This window comes from Aotus nancymaae, unplaced genomic scaffold (genome assembly GCF_030222135.1).
Source record: "Aotus nancymaae isolate 86718 unplaced genomic scaffold, 86718_ANA_hifiasm-v0.15.2.pri h1tg000049l, whole genome shotgun sequence".
In the NCBI taxonomy this organism is placed as follows: domain Eukaryota; kingdom Metazoa; phylum Chordata; class Mammalia; order Primates; family Aotidae; genus Aotus; species Aotus nancymaae.
The window spans coordinates 15,523,846-15,538,013 of NW_026988463.1; the positions used below are offsets into that span (position 1 = coordinate 15,523,846).

Below are 14,168 nucleotides of genomic sequence, written 5' to 3' on the forward strand. Positions count from 1 at the left end.
ATGCAGTGTGTTGAGTGGGTTTCTCAGCATCTATTCAGTGGTGCCACGGTGAGGGGAGAAAGCAGTGGTTGGCAAGTGACCAGGAAAGGGGATGTCAGGGCACCAGGCAGCTTGCCCAAGAAAGAATCTAGGTTGAGCACCAAGGAAAGAAAAAGAGACTGGGGGCCAGAGGCATCAGGTAAGGGAAGGAGAGGCCTCATGGCCTAGGATTCTGCCTGGATCTGTCAGAGCTGTCATGATAATCAGGCTAAGAAGACCCTTCCAGGCTCTCCCAGGCCGAGTCCACTCACTTTCTGAGGATGCTTCCTCAAACGGCTCTGCTAAGCAATTTGAAAAGTAGGAGAAAGGTTTTCCTCCTAAGAAAGGAGGCAGGCTGGCTGCGCACGGTGGCTCACGCCTGTAATCCCAGCACTTTGGGAGGCAGAAGCAGGTGGATCACGAGGTCTGGAGATCAAGACCATCCTGGCCAATATGGTGAAACTCCATCTCTACTAAAAATAAAAAATTAGCTAGGCATCGTGGTGCATGCCTGTAATCCCAGCTACTCGGAGGGCTGAGGCAGGAGAATTGCTTGAACCAGGGAGTCGGAAGTTGCAGTGAGCTGAGATCGCGCCACTGCACTCCAGCCTGATGACAGAGGGAGATTCCATCTCAAAAAAAAAGAAAAAAGAAAAAAGAAAGGAGGCAGGCCATGTTGACTAAGAAAAAACACGGCCAGGCAGACCTGGCCCCCAGTCTCAGACCCAGTTTCTACCAGCCAAGTGACCCTGACCACAGGAGCCTCAGTTCCTCATCTGTAAACCAGAGACTAGAGTAGTTCCATATCACACGCCACCACGCGGTAGTGTGGGATCCAACAGGCAAAATGCCTGGTGCAAAGGGGCACTGGAGAAATCTTCATTGCCTTTCAAACTCCTGGCAAATAGATCATGAGGATGGAAGACAGGGCAGGGGAGAGGCTTTTAAGAAACAATCACATTCTGTACTTTAAACTTGACTCCCAAGCTCCTAGCAACTTACTCCTTGCTGGCCTTCTGGTTTGTTAGTGGGCTAGACTCAGCCTCCCTGACATGCTCCTGGCCAACCTTCCCCATCTCCAACCTCAGGAGCTGGGACTGGCAAGGTACAGAGCACAAAGCCAGGGTGGGATTCACAGACCCACTGCGGTTTGAGTCCTGGCTCCACTGCTTACTACCTTCTCCTCTATGGGTCTGTTTCCACATCCATTAATGGCCATCATATTAACATCTCCCCCACAGTGCTGCTGAGAGGTGCCAAGAGATGGTACACTCTTGTTACTCTTTCCAGGTAATAACAGCCATCCCAAATTCTCAGTGACCACTTTAAATGTGCCCAGCACAACTCTGAGCACTTTACAAACATTGTCTTGCTTTATCTTACACATACCCAAATGGGGCAAGGAACTACACAGGTGAGGACCTTACCCAAGGTCACTCACTAGTGAGAGTCAGGATTTGAACTCAGGAGCAGTCTAGCTCCAGTGCCCATGTGCACCATCTTTCTACTACACGGCTTAAACACCATTCCCTTCCATATGCATTTGCTGTTCCTTCCAATACTGGGCCAGTCTCCCAGAAACGCTATGTAAAGACTACGCTGTGCCGATGTCAAACTAATCAGAGAAACAGGTAGCTCTTGCAACAAAAGCTCAATGACAGTTTATACATCACTCAACAGGTGTCCCTCTGACCTGACAATTTTATCATTGTCTATAATGTGACTCTTCACATTTTTTTTTTTTTTTGGAGACAGGGTCTTACTCTGTCACCCAGGATGGAGTGCAGTGGTGTGATTTGGCCCACTGCAACCTCCACCTCCCGGGTTCAAGTGAGTCTCCAGCCTCAGCCTCCCGTGAAGCTGGGACCACAGACACGCATCTTTTCACATTTTCATCTCACATATACAGAGATAAAAAGTCCTGGGGGTCACGCCCACTGTAACCAACAGCACTGCAGCACATGGCTTGGCCACTGGCTGGAAAAGGAAGCCAGGTGATGAGTGCAGAAGAGTCTGTTCTCATCCAGAAGGAGGTGGCTGGCAAGCAAGCGAGATGGAATACACCCTGGGATGACGTATAGGCACATCCCTAACTCGCCAATCCAGGAGCCACGTGGGGCCGCAGAACCAAAGCCCAAACACACATGCAGAATCCACAGCTGCAACGTCAGTGAGGTGATTTGACAGCACTGCTGAATGTAAAGGGGAAAATGAAAGCTATCGACTGGGGAACATGAAGAGGTAGCAGGCCACTTCCATGAACAAGGAGAACACGGCATTCTTCTCCACGAATTACTAATTATCAGGGTGTTGCAGCTGCAGAGGCATAAACCAAGGAAATGCCCATCTCTCAGGGACTGGAACAGACTCAGCACTCACAGGCCTCTCACAGCCATGTGCTCAGCACCTCCACTGAGAGGAGGAGCAGCTAATGCCTCCTCTGAGATGAGGAGCAGCGAACATCAAGATGGTGCTGCAATTTCTTCTTGCAAAGCAACCTCTGGAGTGTCACTAAATCCGGATGGGGCCAACCTCCTCTCCCTTGCCTTCTCTACCCCTGGTCATCTTCTCTGTCCCTCTCAATGCCAAGCACCATGTCTGGCACTGTCTCTGGCATTTAATCAAGAGTGAATAAATGTTTGTGGGATTTATTAATTGCAAGATCCTCACGAGCACCGAACAGGCCTCTTCGATCACACAAAATGAGGCATCTCACACTCCCGTACTAAACAATGACCTACCAAGCACTTATCTGGTATTTCTTTGAAAAGATTAGTTTAGTATATTTTGTTATCCAAAAAAAAAATGATGAACTGTGAATATTGCTTATTTTCCATTACCCAAAACACTCAGCCCAAAATGCTACACTGCCCCGGGATGTCATGCTAAACTGGAAAACATAATTGCAGGTGGTGAGAAAAAGACATGGAATAGAAACAGCATTGAGATTTGGGGCCGGTCACCTGCAATCCCAATGGAACAATCACTTAACCTCTGGGAACTTTGGCTTCCTCATGGGGAGCATGTGACAATAACATCACCTTGCTCTCTTTCATTATGAACATGAAATGAGATGTTCAAAGAGACAAGCTACAAGGTTCGCCTTCTTTTCTTTCTTTTATAGACAGTGTCTCACTCTGTTGTCCTGGCTGGAGTGCAGTGGTGTGATCATGGCTCACTGCAACCTCCACCTCCCAGGCTCAGTCTCCTGAGTAGCTGGGACCACAAGCATGCACCACGACAACCGGTTAATTTTTATATTTTTTGTAGAGACAGGGCCTTACCATCGTTGCCTAGGCTACTCTCAAACTCCTGGCCTCAAGTGATCCACCCACCCCAGCCTCCTAAAGTGCAGGATTACAGGCATGAACCACCAAGCCCAGGATGTTTCTTGTACACTGGCCTCCCTCCTGATCCCAGATACACCCAACTCATTCCCACAGAGGTCTCTGACTCACCGTTTTTCATGTTTTGGCCATGTTCCTCCCCCGGCCCCCACCTCAACTCTCAGCAGGCCTAGCTCCCTGACCTCAGTTCTCAATATAAGACCCCCTCCTTAGGGGGACTTTCCTCACCACACCTCCCAAAGTTGCTTCTATTTCCTTCTCAGATCCAAATCTCAAATCTGTGGGGAAGAGCTGACTCACTGTCTATCCCCCACTAATAGACCATCAGGACAGGGACAGATGTTTTGTTCACTCATGGCACCTGCCTGCAACTTGTAGGGACTCAAGTACTCGTGGCAGGGAGTGTACCAGGGTGAGTATGGCGGCCAGCCTGTGCTCTACAGATGGGCGCTGCTCATGTCAGTAAATGACCCACCCATAACTCAAGTCACCCAGCACAATATTATCTGAGTGAATAAAGTTGTTTAATGTTACCTTTTTCTTCTCTTATTTTTATTTTTTAATGGACGCATTATAATTGTACATAGCTATGGGGTACAATCTGATGTTTTAATACATGTGTACGTCATGTAATAATCAAATCAAGGTACTTAGCATATCCATCACCTCATGTATTTATCATTTCTTTGTGGTGAGAACATTCAAAAACATCTCTTCTAGCATGACCTCACTTATTTGTGGAATCTAAACAAAGTTGATCTCATAGAAGTAGAGAGAACAGTGGTTACCAGAGACAGGGCAGGGAGGGGATGCAGACATGTGAGTGGGGAAGATGGGGAGAGCTTGGTCAATAGGTACAAAGTTCCAATTAGACAGGAGGAGTGAGATCTGGTGTTCCATTGCGCAGAAGGGTGACTATGGTTAACGGTAAGATATTGTATTTTTTCTTCTCTTTGCCCATGAAGTTGTCAAATCTGTCCCCGTGCTTATCTGGAGGCTACCAGAAAGGTGCCCTGGGGGCCAGGTTGTAAGCAACCCAGAAAGTGGTCAGCGGGCAATCAATTTCAGGCCAGCCAGGATCTGCTACTAACTGGCCCCAGAACTCTCTAGGGAAACCCCCACTCACTAATCACCTCCAGGGATGAGAGCTGCACTGCCCTCCAGCATGAAACAAATGACTAACACCACCACCCCACTGCTGTTAAATCTGCTAGAATGCCCAGAAAGGGCAGGGGTCTCTGAGAAGTGAGCAAAATGCCCCCTTCTTGCCCACATGCAGCCCCCAGACTCCCATCAGGCAAAGCATCCTGCAGCAAAACTGGTTTCAAGGACTCTGGCACTGCCCAAAACTGGAGACCCACCACTCATTAGAGATATGTGTGATTCCCATACTGAGACTTGTCACATCAAGACAATCAACACTGACTGCAGAAACCATGCTAAACATGGGGACACAAAGATGGGGGGTTCCAGTCTCCTTCCACAGCAACTCCTGAGTCCTCCAATGGCACACAGGCGCCATGTTCCTCAGACACTTGTTCTCTCCCAACCTCATCTCCTACTTCTCATCCCCTTGCCACACTGCCCTTTGCCGTTCTTCCAACACATTAGGCACCAGCCCACTGCATGGCCTTTGCACTGGCTGTTCTTTATGACCGAAATGCTCTTCCCCCAGATATCAATATGACTCACTCTCTTGCTTCCTTTAAGTCTGTGCTCCCACCTCACCTTCCCAACGAGGCCAACCCCAGCCACCCTACTGAGAACTGTAACACCCCAGCCTCCAAGCACTGCCCATGTCCATCCTCTGCTTCACTACTGTTTTCCCAGGGCTTCTCACATCTAATGTGCCATGCTTACTATTCTCTTTATTGTTCCTCTGTCTCTCCGCATGAGACCCAAGTTCCTGGAGGTCAAAGTTTTTGTTTTGTTCACTGGGTGGATCTCCAGTGCCTAGAACAGTGCCTGGCATATGGCAGATACCCAGTCATTATCTGTTGAATATCTGAATAAGTAATACTGACCCAGCTTCGAGTAACTCAAAGTCTGGTTAAAAATCACAAATGTCCAAAGAAGCCAGCCCAGTTATGAAAACTAACAATGCCACAGGGGCAGACACCAGAAGTGGTGGGTACCTCATTTGTCTGTCTCCATCCTCGATTTCCTGATTTTAGTTGAAACCCAAAAGTCACCAATGGCTCAGTGTCATTGGTGGCATTGAGAATGAGAATCAGAAAAGGTCCTCATTCTATAGGGAACTGCCCTCAGCCTTGTGGCTGCCCCAAGCTCATTCTGTGTCACACTGCAGGAAAAATCAGCTAGGGTCTGAGTCATGAGCCTTCTCCCTCATCTGCCTCCTGCCCTCATCCCTGCCCACTTTGCCCATGCCATTGTCCCAACTGACTTCTCCAGGATGTAGCGATTCTGAAGGCCCCTGCCCCTTCTCTGGCTAGCTGGCCCAAGGCCAAACCCCCTGGTCTTTGGTCACAGTCACTTGCAGCCCTGGTTAAAGGCTGTTCCCTTCTCAAGTACTAAAGGACACTCTGAGATCCTCTTCTGTTGTCCAGCCCACCTTATGCTCTAGGAAACGGGGAGAGGCAACTGTTTCTCAGATAACGATACGCTCCTTGGTACTGGACCATATTGCACTCTGGATTTTGATTCTATCACATGCTCTTAAACATGAACCAGAGCTGCCACATTCAATATTTCAGTGGGCAAGAATGGCACTTGGAGCTGTAACTGCATTGAGGGATTGGGGGATACCCCTCAATGGCCAAGTCAAAAGGGAGAATATACACCAAGCTCTAATTCCCTTATGGGAATGTTTGCGATGGGTCAATTAAGATCCTTAATTTATAGAAGTCTATTTTTACCCTTTGATACTCACAATCAACCTTCTCCCAGAAGCCAATTAGCATTTTCAGGAAGAAGAATGTGTGTGCCTTGCAACAAGCACTGATTAACTGGGGGATCATGAGTACAGTGAGGGTCACTAAAAGACTCAGGAACTCTAATCCTGGCCAGAAGAGGTGCTATCCTGCCTGATGCATTCAGCACGTGAGAGACTCAGCTGACATCAGATACAAGTCTGAGTTGTAAAGAAAGCCCTGCAGCAGTGATCAGGGCAGCTAAGCCAATGATTAACGCTCTGACCCCGCAAACACATAACCCAGAGAAGCAAGGCTGCTAGCTTCCTAGCCAATGGCTCCACACACCACATCCTGGTGGAGTATCCTGCTGGGCAGAGAGTCCTGCTGCTAGAAGTGACAGGTGTCCAGAGAAGCACCTGGAAACCATCCTAACTGCTAAACTGGTGTCTGCAGACAGACTGTCAATGTCCTTATTTGGAGATAAGCAAGATGATTCTGCCCCAGAATCCTTAGACCCTGACTTCACAGCCAGCCAACCATATGAACATATATTAGCAGTTAAGTATTTGTACTTTCCAGATGGGTGTGATGGTTCACGCCTGTAATCCCAGCACTTTGCAAGGCTGAGGTGGATGGTTTGCTTGAGCCCAGGAGTTCCAGACCAGCCTGGGTAACATGGCAAAATCCCGTCTCCACAAAAAAAAAAAAAAGGCAAAAGTTAGCTGGGCAAGGTGGCACACGCCTATAGTCCCAGCTACTCCCGAGACTGAGGTGGGAGGATTGCTTGAGCTGGGGAGGCTGAGGCTGCAGTGAGCTGGGATCACACCACTGCTCTCCAGCCTGGACAACAGAGTGAGACCCTGTCTCAAAGCAACAACAACAACAACTGTATTTGCATTTTCCAGAAACGAAATCTGCGTCTGGCTGAATGGAGAGCACAGTATACACACAGAGGGCTTCGCCTACCATCGCTCAATGGCAGTGGCTAACATTAGTATTGTTTCATCATCATTGTTATTACTAACACTTCTCCCTCTGTGCCTTGGTGTCTGCTCAAAAGCTACCTCCCTGAGGGGTGCATGGTATATGTTTCCACATTCATCAGTCCAGAGACAGCTCGTAAGTCCAGGGAAGGAGGTCCCAGCTAGGAGGTGGAAGGTCACTATGCAGCCTCAGGAACTAAGATCATTATAATGATAACATCTAATATTTATGCACTTGTTGTGCATATAAAAAGACTTTGGAGTAAGCACTTTACACAGAATTTAATTCTCATCCTAAACCCACATTTGCTATTCTCACTGGACAGGTAAGAAACTGAGGCCTGGGAAAGTGGAATAACTCTCCCTGGTATACCTAGTAAAGTCAGGATTTGAGGAGCCCAGGGAAACTGGTTACAGCACTTGCTCCATAAGGCTGCCTCTAGAGGTAGAACGTGGAACAGCACCAAAAGCAGACCACTCCAAACCTGGCCACTGAGGCAAAGAAAAGGCAGCATTCAAGGGTCAGGCTAGGAAGTGATTACTGCTCTGAGAGTCATTACGAGAATGTCACGGGAGGCCTTGTAACTCTGCTAGCACTTCACCCACTGAGTCATTCATGCCTGCACCAAACACATCCTGGGCATCTCTGGCAAGCCTCATGATGGCACAGGTAGCACAGGCATCTCCGAGACATGGTTCCTGTCCTCATGGGAGGAGGGAAGCTCAGGGAGGGCAGGAGTCATGTCGTTCCTGTGCACCACCACATCCCTCATCTCTCAGCACAAGTATATGACAGATGTCTGCTGAAGGAATGGATGAAGAGACGAATGAATGAATGAATGAATGAATGAATGAATGAATGCAAAAAGGAAGAAAACTATTCCACAGAAATTCAAGAGGAAAAAAAGTCCTTTAAAAAAAAGTACCTACAAGAAATGATGCATATCCCAAATTCTAATCTGTATGTTCATTCTGCAAAAACAATGAGATGTTAGCAGTTTCAGAATTAGTGTTCTCCTCGATTTCCCCACACAAGAAACACTATCTGGTCTGCATTAGAATTATAGCAAGAATTAGCCCTGAGCAGGAACCATATGATTTTAACACACAGATGAATTTCTATTAGACATTCATCTAACCATGCTGATGTGTTTTCCATTTAACCCTAAATTACAGTCCTTTCAAATAACTGTGATCTCTCTTCTGCTTCTCTCTCTTCAATTTTGGTTTGGTTTTGTGAAAGGTCTGCTGGTAAAAATGAGGCAATACCAGTAACTTATCTACAAATTACGGGAAGGAGAAAGTAGGTTAAAAAAGACCAAGAAACTTAAAACAAGTATGCTCAAACCACATCCGAGTTGGGCAGGAAACAATAGGAGACTGTTCTTGCTCATAGGGAAGGAAGGTAAATCATATCAGGACTATTGTCAAACAAGTCAGAGATGGGATTCAGCTTGTGCTCTTCCCAAATCTGAACGATAGTCATCAGAATACAACCAACTTCAACTTCACACGGAGGGAAAGGTAGCAACTGGAAGAAGGAAGCCGACACATGTGGGCTAGCAGTTCCCGCCACACTAGAGTCTCATTTTCAGCTCAGGTGTCCACCACGACCAGCAGTTATGTCCCAAAGGCAGTTTGTGTGTCTCTTACAAGGGAGGTGAGTCCCTCATCCCAAGAAGAGGCCATCAGGAGAAAGAAAAGATCTCCTACACACTTCCTCTCACTAAACAGTTCAGCTACGGCCAGTGTCCTAAACCAAGAGGTTGCCAGTAACCTGCAATTTGCTTTTGCTCATACATAAATCCTATGTATCATTGTCAATATCCTGCTTGTGACAGTGTAGTAGAGTTTTGCAAGATGTTACCACCAGGGGAAACTGAGGAAGATCCCTCTGTATTATTTGTTACGACTGCATGCAAATCTATAATTATCTTAGTAAAAAATTTAAATTTAAAAAAACCCTGCATAATAGCCGGGCATGGTGCCTCATGCCTGTAATCCCAGCACATTGGGAGGCTAAGGCAGGTGGATCACTTGAGGCCAGGAGTTTGAGACCAGACTGGCCAACATGGTGAAACCCCATCTCTACTAAAAATACAAAAAAAAAAAATTAGCCAGGTGTGGTGATGCACACCTGTAGTCCCAGCTACTCGGGAGGCTGAGGCACAAGAATCACTTGAATACAGGAGGGAGAGGCTGTGGCAAGCTGAGATTGCACCACTGTACTCCAGCCTGGGCAACAGAGCCAGACTCTGTCTCAAAACAAAACAAAACCTGCATAATAATGGATAAATGGGGAGAGAGATCCAAGATGGCTGATCACTAGCAGCTCGGGCACGTAGCTCCCAGTGAAAGCGCAGAGAACGAGAGGACGCCACACTTTCAGACGAATATTTGTAGCTCACGGACCAGGAGATTCCCAGCGGAGGAGCTCCACGGGTCGCCAGAGCAACTCTTGTGGCCGGTGCGGCGGTTTTGCTGGCGCCTTAAAGCGGCAGTTCTTGGTGCAGAGTCCAGAGATTCCTGGGCAGAAAGGCACCATCAACCTTAACACCGCTGTCTTGGCCGGCACAGTGGACTGCTCAGATTTCGGCGCTGGGAATCAAAAAGTTGGACGTCCGCTCAGAGACTAGTTAGAAAGTCGGTAATTACAAAGACGACAGATGGATAAATATATAATCAAGGGAAGAAAGCAGCCTAAAAAGGCAGAGAATACTCAAAATCAGAATGCCTCTCCCTCTACAGGGGATCGCAATTCCTCATCAGTAACGGAACAAGGCTTAATGGAGAACGAGTGTGTTCCAATAACAGAAGCAGGTTTCAAAATGTGGGTGATGAGAAACTTCTGTGAATTAAAAGAACTTGTTCTAACCCAATGCAAAGAAACTAAGAACCTTAAAAAAAGGTTTGACGAAATGCTAACGAGAATGGACAATTTAGAGAGGAATATAAGTGAATTGATGGAGCTGAAAAGTACAACACAAGAACTTCGCGAAGCATGCACAAGCTTAAACAGTCGAACTGATCAAGCAGAAGAAAGGATATCAGAAGTCGAGGACCAGCTCAGTGAAATGAAACGAGAAGACAAGATTGGAGAAAAAAGGATAAAAAGGAATGAGCAAAGTCTCCAGGAAATATGGGACTATGTGAAAAGACCTAATCTACGTTTGATAGGTGTACCTGAATGTGATGAAGAGAATGAATCCAAGTTGGAAAATACTCTTCAGGATATCATTCAGGAAAACTTTCCCAACCTAGCAAGGCAAGGTAATATTCAACTCCAGGTAATACAGAGAACACCACAAAGATATTCTTCAAGAAGACCAACCCCAAGGCACATAATTGCCAGATTTATTAGGGTTGAAATGAAGGAGAAAATACTAAGGGCAGCCAGAGAGAAAGGTCAGGTTACCCACAAAGGGAAATCTATCAGACTCACAGCAGATCTCTCAGCAGAAACCCTACAAGCCAGAAAAGAGTGGGGACCAATATTTAACATCCTTAAAGAAAAGAACTTTCAACCCAGAATTTCCTATCCAGCCAAACTAAGCTTTATGAGCGAAGGAAAAATTAAATCTTTTGTGAACAAACAAGTACTTAGAGAGTTCACCACCACCAGGCCTGCTTTACAAGAGCTTCTGAAAGAAGCACTATACATATAAAGGAACAACCAATATCAGCCTTTCCAAAAATATATCAAAAAGCAAAGAACATTAATACAATGAAAAATTTACATCAACTAATGGGCAAAACAGCCAGCTAGCATCAAACGCCAGTATTAAACTTATATATATTTCAATTGGATAAAAAGCCAAAACCCATCGGTATGCTGCATCCAGACCCATCTTACATGCAACAATACACAAAGACTCAAAGAGAAGGAGGAAGATTTACCAACCAGAGAGTAAAAATAAATAAACAAAAAGCAGGAGATGCAATTCTCGCCTCTGATAAAGTAGACTTTAAAGCAACAAAGATCAAAAGAGGCAAAGAAGGACATTACATAATGGTAAAAGGATCAATGTAACAAGAATAGCTAACGATTCTATAGATCAACGAGACAGAAAATTAACAAGGATATTCAGGACTTGAACTCAGACCCGGAACAAGTAAACTCAATAAACATTTATAGAACTCTCCACTTCAAATACACAAAACATACATTACCACCTCACACCTATTCCAAAAGTGACTATATAATTGGAAGTAAATCACTCCTCAGTAATTGCATAGCATTTCATAGGTTTAAATGAAATATTGGTTGGCTGTTTGTTTGTTATCTTCTTCCCTTATTCCTTCCTGACTACATCATTAAGTATAATTATCAGTATACAAGAGATTTTCAATACCCATTACTAAATTGCATTCTAGCCTGGGCAAGAAAGCAATACTCCCATTCTCGCTCCCTCTTTCTTTTCCTTTTTCCTCCTCCCCATTCTCTCTCTCTCTTTCTCTTCCTTTTTCCTCCTCCCCATTCTCTCTCTCTTTCTCTTTAAAAAAAAAAAAAAAAAAAAAAAATACAAGGCCAATTAAAGTATCTTCAGATGCAGTGTTCAGATTACTTTTTACTGGGCTTTTGGGGGAAGGCTTGAGGCCTGTCCTCAGCAAATGGCAACTAGTCCCTTCCTTCCCAACATGTTTTTCCCTCCATTATCGTTTTCTTAATTTAAAAAGCAGTGCATGGCTGGGCATGGTGGCTCACGCCTGTAATCTCAGCACTTTGGGAGACCGAGGCGGGCGAAGTCAAGAGATGGAGACCATCCTGGCCAACATAGCGAAACCCTGTCTCTACTAAAAAAAAATAAAAATAAAAATAAATTAAAAAAAAAAAATGGATAAATGGATAAAGAAAAAAAAGAAAATGTGGTATATTTCTTGGTACACACACACACATACACACACACACATTCAGCCTTAACAAAGAAATAAATTCTGATACATGCAACAAGGATGAATCTCAAGGACATTACACTAAGTGAAATGAACCAGTGACAAAGACAAACACTGCACGATTCTACTGACATGAGGTATCTAAAATTGTCAAACTCAGGCAGAGAGTAGACTGGTGATTGCTGGGGTTGAGGGGATGGAGAGTTGTCCGATGGGTATGAAGTGTCAGTCATGCAGGTGTGTCCACAGAGCAATGGATAGCACATCAGACCTCTGAAGTTTCAGTCATGTAAAGATAAACGAGATCTAGAAATCTGCTGAACAACGCTGTACCTATACTCAACAATAATGTTAAGTATACAAATAAAAATATGTTAAAAGGGTAGATCTCATGTTGTGTTCTTATCACAACTTCAAAAATGTTGCAGGCCGGGTGCAGTGTCTCATGCCTGTAATCCCTGCACTTTGGGAGGCCAAGGCAGGCAAATCATCTGAGATCAGGAGTTCAAGACCATCCTGGCCAACATGGTAAACCCCATCTCTACTAAAAATGTAAAAATTAGCTAGGCGTGGTGGCGCATGGCTATAGTCCCAGCTACTTGGGAGGCTGACGCTTGAACCCAGAGGCAGAGGCTGCAGTGATCTCACATTACTGGACTCCACAGCCTGGGCAACAGGGTGAGACTCCATCTAAAAAAAAAATTAAATAAAAATAAAAAATGCTGCAAATCCTAGAGCCCAGCAATCTCTGGTTTTGTCTCTTATAACACCAAGTCTAACTTCAGCACTGCAGAGGGTATCTTACAGTAAGACAATCTGAGACGAAGCCATGGCAGCTATCTGACTATTAGAGAAGATTCCAAAAATTTGGACTTTTCTTCCTAAATTTTAGTGTTGGCAATTCAAAAAGTTTTCTTTTAAACACTGCACAGACCAAACCAAATGGGTCTGGGGGCCAGTTTGCAACCCATCAGGCATTTGATGGACACTTTATATTTTCCCCCATCTCCATCAGCTCTCCAGAGCAGGGCTTGTGCTGCTGGTTTTCTAAATGGGGAGAAACAACTTGCCCACAGCCACATAGCTGGTCGTGGGGGCACGCCGCACCTCTAACCAGAGGTCCCGCTAGTTCTGCTGACTCAGCCTTCTGTGACTTACATTCATTTAGCAAACGCTACATGAAGAAAGTTGCAGAGAAATATCTGTGGCCCCATAAACGCTGAGTCAGCTGCACATTTGCCAGATCATGTGTTGTCATGAGAGGGAACATTAGGAAAGTCTTTCTGTTTAACACATCACCCCTGTCACCTCCAAGCCAAATCCTCTCACCAAACATTTCTTCCCTATAGAGCATTTATAAGAGTTGAAAAAGTACATTTATTTGCATATCTGATCCATGTCCATCTCTCTATTGCACTGTAAAGCTCAAATGTGGCACAGACTATTTATGACATTGTATATCCCCAGAACTAGCATGATACTTGACCCAAAGAAAGAGCTTCATCAACTCTGCTGAGTGAATCAAGAAAGGGATAGGCCGACAGGGGCCATGAAAAGGCCCCATTCAATTCAGCTGAACAAGGACAAGTTTTCTGCAAAGGTTTTCAGAGGCAGTAATGCTACCCAGAATAACAAAACAACCTGGCCAGACCGTCATACACCAAAAACATGTACAGAAGGGCAGGGGCCTCTTTTAATTATACTCTGTGCAGTGGTGGCCTTTCCTTCACAGGGTCACATTCCACACATTCATGCAGGTGGGGCAGCAGGTCTACTACACAGGGCAAGCTGGCCCTTTTACCAGCCTGGCCACTGCCTGAGCACCTGGCTGCAAGGATGAAACCCGTAGGAAACGACCCTTGTATAAAACGCGCTGCGCTCATCTCACTTATGCTGCAGCTGATTCAGGGGTAGGTGAGATCCATGCCATAAGGAGCTTAGAGTGGGTAAGACCTTTCAAAAGACCTGGTTCCAGGTGCACCAGGAACCAGGCTGTGGGTACTGTAAAGGCACAGGTTAGGAGGCACAAATGCTGGACATGCTGGGGGAAAGGT

The 14,168-nt window shown here is 45.7% G+C and overlaps 1 protein-coding gene across 5 annotated transcripts in view; it reads right to left on the reverse strand.

The window, feature by feature from the left end:
• Nucleotides 1-14,168, reverse strand: part of CLEC16A (C-type lectin domain containing 16A) — a 236,214-nt gene that overhangs the window by 181,981 nt on the left and 40,065 nt on the right. The window lies entirely within an intron of this gene.